Consider the following 12,505-nt stretch of genomic DNA (forward strand, 5'->3'; position numbering starts at 1 on the left):
CTAAAAAAAATAAAAAATAAAAAAAAAACTAAAAAAAAGGAAAAAACTGAAAAATAAGCTAAATAAAGGTAAAAACCAATAAAAAACTAAAAAAAAAAGGAAAAAACTAATAAATGACGACACTCAAAGAGAAAGCGACCAGGACAAAAGGAATGTTCGATTAGCAATCAACAAAGCACCGGGACACAGGGAGTATAAATGACGACCAGGACATAAGTAAAAAAAAAAAAACTATCTATATATATAAAAATAAGTTGTCTGTGGATCTGTGGATCGTGGATCAGGTGACGTCACCTGAAAAAACTGGATCAGGTGACGTCAAAACTGAAAAAACTAAAAAAAGGCAAAAACTACAAAAAAAACTAAAAACTAATAAAAAAAATAAAAAAGCAAAAAAACTAAATAAACTAAAAAAAGGCAAAAACTACAAAAAAAACTAAAAACTAATAAAAAAGCTAAAAAACTAAAAAAACTAAAAAAAAGGCAAAAACTACAAAAAAACTAAAAACTAATAAAAAAAATAAAAAAGCTAAAAAAACTAAAAAAACTAAAAAAACTAAAAAAAGGTAAAAAACTAAAAAAACTAAAAACTAAAAAAAACTAAAAAAGGTAAAAACTAAAAGAACTAAAAAGAAAAAAATAAATGACGACACTCAAAGAGAAAGCGACCAGGACAAAAGGAATGTTCGATTAGCAATCAACAAAGCACCGGGACACAGGGAGTATAAATGACGACCAGGACACAAGTAAAAAAAAAATTAACAAAACTAAAAAGAAGGTAAAAACTACAAAAAAACTAAAAAGAAAAAAAACTAAAAACTAATAAAAAAAACTAAAAATCTAAAAATCTAAATAAACTAAAAAGAAAAAAAAAAGGAAAAAAATAAAGGAGAAAAACAAAACTAAAAAACGAATGTATATACAGACCGGTACACCGGGATACAAATGACGACCGGGACACAGGGAATATAAATGACGACCGGGACACAGGGACACAACTACAACGGGGACACCGGGGGAAACAGGGGGATATAAATGACGACCGGGACAAAAAACTAAAAAGAAAAAAAACTAAAAACTAATAAAAAAACTAAAAAATCTAAAAATCTAAATAAGCTAAAAAAGAAAAAAAAAGGAAAAAAATAAAGGAGAAAAACAAAACTAAAAAACGAATGTATATACAGACCGGGACACCGGGATACAAATGACGACCGGGACCCGGGACACAGGGAATATAAATGACGACCGGGACACAGGGACACAACTACAACGGGGACACCGGGGGAAACAGGGGGATGTAAATGACGACCGGGACACCGGGACAGGGAATGGTCGATTAGCAATCACCATCAACAAAGCTCAAGGGCAATCATTAGAATCATGAGGTATAGATCTGAATACAGATTGTTTTCCCATGGACCATTATATGTTGCATGTTCAAGAGTCGGTAAACCTGACAATCTATTTATATGCAAAGACAATGGGACAGCAAAGAATGTTGTATATTCGCAAGTTTTACGTAGTTAAAACCATATATATATATCTATCTATATTCACAGGTGGGACATAGGGACACAACTACAATGGCGCGTAACTATTATGGCGCGTAACGACTTACGCGCGCGGGGGGGCTTGGGGGGGGCGCGAAGCGCCCCCACCAACTAGGTGTTGGGGTGGCGCGAAGCGCCACCCCAACAGCTAGTATATATATATATATATATATATATACTAGCTGTTGAGGTGGCGCGAAGCGCCACCCCAACACCTAGTTGGTGGGGGCGCTTCGCGCCCCCCTCAAGCCCCCCACGAGCGTAAGTCGTTACTCGCCATATTAGTTACGCGCCATTGTAGTTGTGTCCCTGTGTCCCCCCTGTGAATATATATATATATATATATATATATTCACAGGGGGGACACAGGGACACAACTACAATGGCGCGTAACTAATATGGCGAGTAACGACTTACGCGCGCGGGGGGGCTTGGGGGGGGCGCGAAGCGCCCCCACCAACTAGGTGTTGGGGTGGCGCGAAGCGCCACCCCAACACCTAGTTGGTGGGGGCGCTTCGCGCCCCCCTCAAGCCCCCCACGAGCGTAAGTCGTTACTCGCCATATTAGTTACGCGCCATTGTAGTTGTGTCCCTGTGTCCCCCCTGTGAATATATATATATATATATATATATATATATATATATATATATATATATATATATATATATATATATATATATATCTATATATATAAAAATAAGTTGTCTGTGGATGGATGGATGGATGGATGTGTGGATGGATGTGTCAGGTGACGTCACCTGAAAAAACTGGATTAGGTGACGTCAAAACTGAAAAAACTAAAAAAAGGCAAAAACTACAAAAAAAAACTAAAAACTAATAAAAAAAATAAAAAAGCTAAAAAACTAAAAAAACTATAAGGTAAAAACCAATAAAAAACTAAAAAAAAAACTGAAAAAACTAAAAAAAGGCAAAAACTACAAAAAAAAACTAAAAACTAATAAAAAAAGTAAAAAAGCTAAAAAACTAAAAAAACTAAAAAAACTAAAAAAAGGTAAAAAACTAAAAAAAAATAAAAAATAAAAAAAACTAAAAAAAAGGAAAAAACTGAAAAATAAGCTAAAATAAAGTAAAAAAAAAAATTAACAAAACTAAAAAGAAGGTAAAAACTACAAAAAAACTAAAAAGAAAAAAAAAACTAAAAACTAATAAAAAAACTAAAAAATCTAAAAATCTAAATAAACTAAAAAAGAAAAAAAAAGGAAAAAAATAAAGGAGAAAAACAAAACTAAAAAACGAATGTATATACAGACCGGTACACCGGGATACAAATGACGACCGGGACACAGGGAATATAAATAACGACCGGGACACAGGGACACAACTACAACGGGACACCGGGGGAAACAGGGGGATATAAATGACGACCGGGACAAAAAAACTAAAAAGAAATAAAAACTAAAAACTAATAAAAAAAACTAAAAAATCTAAAAATCTAAATAAGCTAAAAAAGAAAAAAAAAGGAAAAAAATAAAGGAGAAAAACAAAACTAAAAAACGAATGTATATACAGACCGGGACACCGGGATACAAATGATGACCGGGACCCGGGACACAGGGAATATAAATGACGACCGGGACACAGGGACACAACTACAACGGGGACACCGGGGAAACAGGGGGATAACCTGACAATCTATTTATATGCAAAGACAATGGGACAGCAAAGAATGTTGTATATTCGCAAGTTTTACGTAGTTAAAACCATATATATATATATATATCTATATTCACAGGTGGGACATAGGGACACAACTACAATGGCGCGTAACTATTATGGCGCGTAACGACTTACGCGCGCGGGGGGGCTTGGGGGGGGCGCGAAGCGCCCCCACCAACTAGGTGTTGGGGTGGCGCGAAGCGCCACCCCAACAGCTAGTATATCTATATATATAAAAATAAGTTGTCTGTCTGTGGATGTGTGGATGGATGTGTGGATGGATGTGTCAGGTGACGTCACCTGAAAAAACTGGATTAGGTGACGTCAAAACTGAAAAAACTAAAAAAAGGCAAAAACTACAAAAAAAACTAAAAACTAATAAAAAAAATAAAAAAGCTAAAAAACTAAAAAAACTATAAAGGTAAAAACCAATAAAAAACTAAAAAAAAAACTGAAAAAACTAAAAAAAGGCAAAAACTACAAAAAAAAAACTAAAAACTAATAAAAAAAGTAAAAAAGCTAAAAAACTAAAAAAACTAAAAAAACTAAAAAAAGGTAAAAAACTAAAAAAAATAAAAAAATAAAAAAAAACTAAAAAAAAAGGAAAAAACTGAAAAATAAGCTAAAATAAAGGTAAAAACCAATAAAAAACTAAAAAAAAAAGGAAAAAACTAATAAATGACGACACTCAAAGAGAAAGCGACCAGGACAAAAAACTAAAAAAAAAGGCAAAAACTACAAAAAAACTAAAAACTAATAAAAAAAATAAAAAAGCTAAAAAACTAAAAAAACTAAAAAAAGGTAAAAAACTAAAAAAACTAAAAACTAAAAAAAAACTAAAAAAGGTAAAAACTAAAAGAACTAAAAAAGAAAAAAATAAATGACGACACTCAAAGAGAAAGCGACCAGGACAAAAGGAATGTTCGATTAGCAATCAACAAAGCACCGGGACACAGGGAGTATAAATGACGACCAGGACACAAGTAAAAAAAAAAAATTAACAAAACTAAAAAGAAGGTAAAATAAAAATAAAAAAGCTAAAAAACTAAAAAAACTATAAAGGTAAAAACCAATAAAAAAACTAAAAAAAAAACTGAAAAAACTAAAAAAAGGCAAAAACTACAAAAAAAAACTAAAAACTAATAAAAAAAGTAAAAAAGCTAAAAAACTAAAAAAACTAAAAAAACCTAAAAAAAGGTAAAAAACTAAAAAAAATAAAAAATAAAAAAAAACTAAAAAAAAGGAAAAAACTGAAAAATAAGCTAAAATAAAGGTAAAAACCAATAAAAAACTAAAAAAAAAAAGGAAAAAACTAATAAATGACGACACTCAAAGAGAAAGCGACCAGGACAAAAAACTAAAAAAAAAGGCAAAAACTACAAAAAAACTAAAAACTAATAAAAAAAATAAAAAAGCTAAAAAACTAAAAAAACTAAAAAAAGGTAAAAAACTAAAAAAACTAAAAACTAAAAAAAAAACTAAAAAAGGTAAAAACTAAAAGAACTAAAAAAGAAAAAAATAAATGACGACACTCAAAGAGAAAGCGACCAGGACAAAAGGAATGTTCGATTAGCAATCAACAAAGCACCGGGACACAGGGAGTATAAATGACGACCAGGACACAAGTAAAAAAAAAAAATTAACAAAACTAAAAAGAAGGTAAAAACTACAAAAAAAACTAAAAAGAAAAAAAAACTAAAAACTAATAAAAAAACTAAAAAATCTAAAAATCTAAATAAACTAAAAAAGAAAAAAAAAGGAAAAAAAATAAAGGAGAAAAACAAAACTAAAAAACGAATGTATATACAGACCGGTACACCGGGATACAAATGACGACCGGGACACAGGGAATATAAATAACGACCGGACACAGGGACACAACTACAACGGGGACACCGGGGGAAACAGGGGGATATAAATGACGACCGGGACAAAAAAACTAAAAAGAAATAAAAACTAAAAACTAATAAAAAAAACTAAAAAATCTAAAAATCTAAATAAGCTAAAAAAGAAAAAAAAAGGAAAAAAATAAAGGAGAAAAACAAAACTAAAAAACGAATGTATATACAGACCGGGACACCGGGATACAAATGATGACCGGGACCCGGGACACAGGGAATATAAATGACGACCGGGACACAGGGACACAACTACAACGGGGACACCGGGGGAAACAGGGGGATAACCTGACAATCTATTTATATGCAAAGACAATGGGACAGCAAAGAATGTTGTATATTCGCAAGTTTTACGTAGTTAAAACCATATATATATATATATATCTATATTCACAGGTGGGACATAGGGACACAACTACAATGGCGCGTAACTATTATGGCGCGTAACGACTTACGCGCGCGGGGGGGCTTGGGGGGGGCGCGAAGCGCCCCCACCACTCGCGACACTCGCCGACACTCGACGACACTCGCGAAGCGCCACCCCAACAGCTAGTATATATATATATATATATATATATATATATATATATATATATATATATATATATATATATATATATATATATATATATATATATATATATATATATATATATATATATATATATATATATATATATATATATATATATATATATATATATATATATATATATATCTATATATATAAAATAAGTTGTCTGTGGATGGATGGATGGATGGATGTGTGGATGGATGTGTCAGGTGACGTCACCTGAAAAAACTGGATTAGGTGACGTCAAAACTGAAAAAACTAAAAAAAGGCAAAAACTACAAAAAAAAAACTAAAAACTAATAAAAAAAATAAAAAAGCTAAAAAACTAAAAAAACTATAAAGGTAAAAACCAATAAAAAACTAAAAAAAAAACTGAAAAAACTAAAAAAAAGGCAAAAACTACAAAAAAAAACTAAAAACTAATAAAAAAAGTAAAAAAGCTAAAAAACTAAAAAAACTAAAAAAACTAAAAAAAGGTAAAAAACTAAAAAAAATAAAAAATAAAAAAAAACTAAAAAAAAGGAAAAAACTGAAAAATAAGCTAAAATAAAGGTAAAAACCAATAAAAAACTAAAAAAAAAAAGGAAAAAACTAATAAATGACGACACTCAAAGAGAAAGCGACCAGGACAAAAAACTAAAAAAAAAGGCAAAAACTACAAAAAAACTAAAAACTAATAAAAAAAATAAAAAGCTAAAAAACTAAAAAAACTAAAAAAAGGTAAAAAACTAAAAAAACTAAAAACTAAAAAAAAACTAAAAAAGGTAAAAACTAAAAGAACTAAAAAAGAAAAAAATAAATGACGACACTCAAAGAGAAAGCGACCAGGACAAAAGGAATGTTCGATTAGCAATCAACAAAGCACCGGGACACAGGGAGTATAAATGACGACCAGGACACAAGTAAAAAAAAAAATTAACAAAACTAAAAAGAAGGTAAAAACTACAAAAAAACTAAAAAGAAAAAAAAAACTAAAAACTAATAAAAAAACTAAAAAATCTAAAAATCTAAATAAACTAAAAAAGAAAAAAAAGGAAAAAAATAAAGGAGAAAAACAAAACTAAAAAACGAATGTATATACAGACCGGGACACCGGGATACAAATGATGACCGGGACGCGGGACACAGGGAATATAAATGACGACCGGGACACAGGGACACAACTACAACGGGGACACCGGGGGAAACAGGGGGATAACCTGACAATCTATTTATATGCAAAGACAATGGGACAGCAAAGAATGTTGTATATTCGCAAGTTTTACGTAGTTAAAACCATATATCTATATATATAAAAATAAGTTGTCTGTCTGTGGATGTGTGGATGGATGTGTGGATGGATGTGTCAGGTGACGTCACCTGAAAAAACTGGATTAGGTGACGTCAAAACTGAAAAAACTAAAAAAAGGCAAAAACTACAAAAAAAACTAAAAACTAATAAAAAAAATAAAAAAGCTAAAAACTAAAAAAACTATAAAGGTAAAAACCAATAAAAAACTAAAAAAAAACTGAAAAAACTAAAAAAAGGCAAAAACTACAAAAAAAAACTAAAAACTAATAAAAAAAGTAAAAAAGCTAAAAAACTAAAAAAACTAAAAAAACTAAAAAAAGGTAAAAAACTAAAAAAAATAAAAAATAAAAAAAAACTAAAAAAAGGAAAAAACTGAAAAATAAGCTAAAATAAAGGTAAAAACCAATAAAAAACTAAAAAAAAAAAGGAAAAAACTAATAAATGACGACACTCAAAGAGAAAGCGACCAGGACAAAAAACTAAAAAAAAAGGCAAAAACTACAAAAAAACTAAAAACTAATAAAAAAAATAAAAAGCTAAAAAACTAAAAAAACTAAAAAAGGTAAAAAACTAAAAAAACTAAAAACTAAAAAAAAACTAAAAAAGGTAAAAACTAAAAGAACTAAAAAAGAAAAAAATAAATGACGACACTCAAAGAGAAAGCGACCAGGACAAAAGGAATGTTCGATTAGCAATCAACAAAGCACCGGGACACAGGGAGTATAAATGACGACCAGGACACAAGTAAAAAAAAAAATTAACAAAACTAAAAAGAAGGTAAAAACTACAAAAAAAACTAAAAAGAAAAAAAAAACTAAAAACTAATAAAAAAACTAAAAAATCTAAAAATCTAAATAAACTAAAAAAGAAAAAAAAAGGAAAAAAATAAAGGAGAAAAACAAAACTAAAAACGAATGTATATACAGACCGGTACACCGGGATACAAATGACGACCGGGACACAGGGAATATAAATAACGACCGGGACACAGGGACACAACTACAACGGGGACACCGGGGGAAACAGGGGGATATAAATGACGACCGGGACAAAAAAACTAAAAAGAAATAAAAACTAAAAACTAATAAAAAAAAACTAAAAATCTAAAAATCTAAATAAGCTAAAAAAGAAAAAAAAAGGAAAAAAATAAAGGAGAAAAACAAAACTAAAAAACGAATGTATATACAGACCGGGACACCGGGATACAAATGATGACCGGGACCCGGGACACAGGGAATATAAATGACGACCGGGACACAGGGACACAACTACAACGGGGACACCGGGGGAAACAGGGGGATAACCTGACAATCTATTTATATGCAAAGACAATGGGACAGCAAAGAATGTTGTATATTCGCAAGTTTTACGTAGTTAAAACCATATATATATATATATATCTATATTCACAGGTGGGACATAGGGACACAACTACAATGGCGCGTAACTATTATGGCGCGTAACGACTTACGCCGCGCGGGGGGGCTTGGGGGGGGCGCGAAGCGCCCCCACCAACTAGGTGTTGGGGTGGCGCGAAGCGCCACCCCAACAGCTAGTATATATATATAAATATATATATATCTATATATATAAAAATAAGTTGTCTGTCCGTTACGCCAGATTATATCTTCTATATATATAAAAGAAAACAAACTAGAATGTACAAACTGGAAATTGCATAAATATTTCGAAATATTTTGACAATAGATTAAAGTAATTCGAAAAAAGAAAAATGGTAAAAAACTAAAAAAAAAACTAAAAAGAAAAAATTAAAAAATTAAAAATTAAAAAGAATAAAAAAAGAAAAAACCTAAAAAGAAAAAACGTAAAAAAATAAAAGATAAAAAACTAAAAAAAACTAAAAAAGCTAAAAAACTAAAAAAAAAAGAAAAAACTAAAAAAAAAATGGGAATTGCACAAATATTTCAATATATTTTGACAATAGATTAAAGTAATTCGAAAACCTTAAAACAGATAACCCAAATTTTGAGGTTTAATATAAATTGTTGGAGCTTTAGCATGCTTGGCACGTAAAGATTTTTCCAAGTGTCAATGTTAGAATGAACATTGACAAATTGAAGAAAACAAATCAATAAAAAGAAGAAACTTAAAAGAGAAAAACTAAAAAAGAAAAAAACTAAGAAAAGAAAAAACCAAAAAAGAAAAAAAACTGAAATGAAACTGTATCTATATATCTATATAAATGACGACCGGGACACTCAAAGAGAAATTACAGACTGGGATACCGGGACACAAATGACGACCGGGACACAGGGAATATAAATGACGACCTGGACACAGGGACACAACTACAACGGGGACGCCGGGGGCACAAGGGGATATACAAATGACGACGGGGACACAGGGAATGTTCGATTAGCAATCACCATCAACAAAGCTCAAGGGCAATCGTTAGAAAAATGCGGTATAGATATGAATACGGATTGTTTTCCCATGGACAATTATTATGTTGCATGTTCAAGAGTTGGTAAAATTGACAACCTATTTATATGGACAGACAATGGGACAGCAAAGAATGTTGTATATTCGCAAGTTTTACGTAGTTAAATATATATATATATATATATATATATATATATATATATATATATATATATATATATATATATATATATATATATATATATATATATATATCTATATATATATATATATATATATATCTATATATATAAAAATAAGTTGTCTGTGTGTGGATCTGTGGATGGATCAGGTGACGTCATGTTTGTTCGCATATGACGTCTGAATTATTTCAAACTAATACAAAAGAAGAAAAAAACTAAAAAAGGTAAAAACTACAAAAAAAAACTAAAAAGAAAAAAAAACTAAAAAAGCTAAAAAACTAAAAAAAACTAAAAAAAAGGTAAAAAACTAAAAACTAAAAAATAAAAAAACTAAAAAAAAGGAAAAAAACTGAAAAATAAAAGAGAAAAAGAAAACTAAAAAAATATGAATAAATATATATAAAAATAAGTTGTTTGTGGGTTATGTCTGTCTGTCTGTCTGTCGAGTGACGTCGTGTTTGTCCGCATATGACGTCTGAATTATTTCACACTAATACAAAAGAAGAAAAAAAACTAAAAAGGTAAAAACTACAAAAAAAACTAAAAAGAAAAAAAACTAAAAAAGCTAAAAAACTAAAAAAAACTGAAAAAAGGTAAAAAACTAAAAACTAAAAAAAAACTGAAAAAACTAAAAAAAGGCAAAAACTAAAAAAAAACTAAAAACTAATAAAAAAACTAAAAAAGCTAAAAAACTAAAAAAACTAAAAAAACTAAAAAAAGGTAAAAAACAAAAAAAAACTAAAAACTAAAAAAGAAAAAACTAAAAAAAAGGAAAAAACTGAAAAATAAGAGAAAAAGAAAACTAAAAAAATATTAATAAATATAAAAAAATATAAATATAAATATAATATAAATTAGCAATCAACAAAGCACCGAGACACAAATGACGACCGGGACGCAGGGAGTATAAATGACGACCAGGACATAAGTAAAAAAAAAACTAAAAAAACTAAAAAAATGGTAAAAACTACAAAAAAACTAAAAACTAATAAAAAAACTAAAAAATCTAAAAATCTAAATAAACTAAAAAAGAAAAAAAAGAAAAAAGGAAAAAAATAAAGGAGAAAAACAAAACTAAAAAACGAATGTATATACAGACCGGGACACCGGGATACAAATGACGACCGGGACACAGGGAATATAAATGACGACCGGGACACAGGGACACAACTACAATGGGGACGCCGGGGGGCACAGGGGGATATAAATGACGACCGGGACACCGGGACACAAGGAATATAAATGACGCCCGGGACACTCAAAAAGAAATCACAGACTGGAACACCGGGACACAAATGACGACCGGACACAGGGAATATAAATGACGACCGGGACACAGGGACATAACTACAAAGGGGACGCCGGGGTGCACAGGGGGATATATAAATGACGATGGCGACTCAGGGAATGGTCGATTAGCAATCACCATCAACAAAGCTCAAGGGCAATCATTAGAATCATGAGGTATAGATCTGAATACGGATTGTTTTCCCATGGACCATTATATGTTGCATGTTCAAGAGTCGGTAAACCTGACAATCTATTTATATGCACAGACAATGGGACAGCAAAGAATGTTGTATATTCGCAAGTTTTACGTAGTTAAAAACATATATATATATATATATATATATATATATATATATATATATATATATATATATATATATATATATATATATATATATTCACAGGTGGGACATAGGGACACAACTACAATGGCGCGTAACTAATATGGCGCGTAACGACTTACGCGCGTGGGGAGGCTTGGGGGGGGGGCGCGAAGCGCCCCGTCCAACTAGGTGTTGGGGTGGCGCGAAACGCCACCCCAACAGCTAGTATATATATATATATATATATATATATATATATATATATATATATATATATATATATATATATATATATATATATATATATCTATATATATAAAAATAAGTTGTCTGTGTGTGGATCTGTGGATCAGGTGACGTCATGTTTGTTCGCATATGACGTCTGAATTATTTCACACTAATACAAAAGAAGAAAAAAACTAAAAAAGGTAAAAACTACAAAAAAAACTAAAAAAAAAAAACTAAAAAAGCTAAAAAACTAAAAAAAACTAAAAAAAGGTAAAAATCTAATAACTAAAAAAAAAACTGAAAAAAATAAAAAAAGGCAAAAACTACAAAAAAAATAAAGACTAATAAAAAAACTAAAAAAGCTAAAAAACTAAAAAAAACTAAAAAAAGGTAAAAAACTAAAAAAAACTAAAAACTAAAAAAGAAAAAAACTAAAAAAAAGGAAAAAAACTGAAAAATAAAAGAGAAAAAGAAAACTAAAAAATATGAATAAATATATATAAAAATAAGTTGTTTGTGGGTTATGTCTGTCTGTCTGTCTGTCGAGTGACGTCGTGTTTGTCCGCATATGACGTCTGAATTATTTCACACTAATACAAAAGAAGAAAAAAAACTAAAAAAGGTAAAAACTACAAAAAAAAAACTAAAAAGAAAAAAAAACTAAAAAAGCTAAAAAACTAAAAAAAACTGAAAAAACTAAAAAAAGGCAAAAACTAAAAAAAAACTAAAAACTAATAAAAAAACTAAAAAAGCTAAAAAACTAAAAAACTAAAAAAGGTAAAAAACAAAAAAAAACTAAAAACTAAAAAAGAAAAAACTAAAAAAAAAGGAAAAGACTGAAAAATAAGAGAAAAAGAAAACTAAAAAAATATTAATAAATATAAAAAATATAAATATAAATATAATATAAATTAGCAATCAACAAAGCACCGAGACACAAATGACGACCGGGACACAGGGAGTATAAATGACGACCAGGACATAAGTAAAAAAAAAAACTAAAAAAAACTAAAAAAATGGTAAAAACTACAAAAAAACTAAAAACTAATAAAAAAACTAAAAAATCTAAAAATCTAAATAAACTAAAAA

At 29.5% G+C, this 12,505-nt stretch overlaps 1 long non-coding RNA gene across 1 annotated transcript; it reads left to right on the forward strand.

The window, feature by feature from the left end:
* LOC136043351 (uncharacterized) lies at positions 1–5,087 on the forward strand. The gene is made up of 2 exons (XR_010621589.1): positions 1–566; positions 4,029–5,087. It is a non-coding gene; the product is annotated as an uncharacterized LOC136043351 (long non-coding RNA).
* Positions 5,088–12,505: the final 7,418 nt, after the last annotated feature.

Source organism: Artemia franciscana, unplaced genomic scaffold (assembly GCF_032884065.1).
Source record: "Artemia franciscana unplaced genomic scaffold, ASM3288406v1 Scaffold_4853, whole genome shotgun sequence".
Taxonomy (NCBI): domain Eukaryota; kingdom Metazoa; phylum Arthropoda; class Branchiopoda; order Anostraca; family Artemiidae; genus Artemia; species Artemia franciscana.